Genomic DNA, 339 nt, shown 5'->3' on the forward strand with positions numbered 1-339 from the left:
GGGAGGCAGCTGTGGGGGTGGGGCGGGAGCCTAGAACGTGGGGGCGGGGCTGAGATATTAGGGTTGGAGCTGAGAAGGAAAAGCGTTGAGGGCTGCGGGGGCGGGGTTCCCCGAGGTGGGGGAGGGGGAGAGGTGTCGGGGATCCGGGCAGCCCCGGGCTCTTAGCATCCCCGGCTCTGCTGTAGCCTCATTGGCCGGAGGGCAGCCAATCAGGAAGCTGAGGTGGGGAGAGCCCGGGGTCTGAGGTAGTGTGGGGCGCCGATCCGGTCTCCGCCGCCCGTCGCCCGTAGTTTCAGGAGGAGGGGGTGGAGAAGGATACCGGGAAAGGGAGGGGGGGGG

This window comes from Antechinus flavipes, chromosome 3, assembly GCF_016432865.1.
Source record: "Antechinus flavipes isolate AdamAnt ecotype Samford, QLD, Australia chromosome 3, AdamAnt_v2, whole genome shotgun sequence".
NCBI lineage: Eukaryota > Metazoa > Chordata > Mammalia > Dasyuromorphia > Dasyuridae > Antechinus > Antechinus flavipes.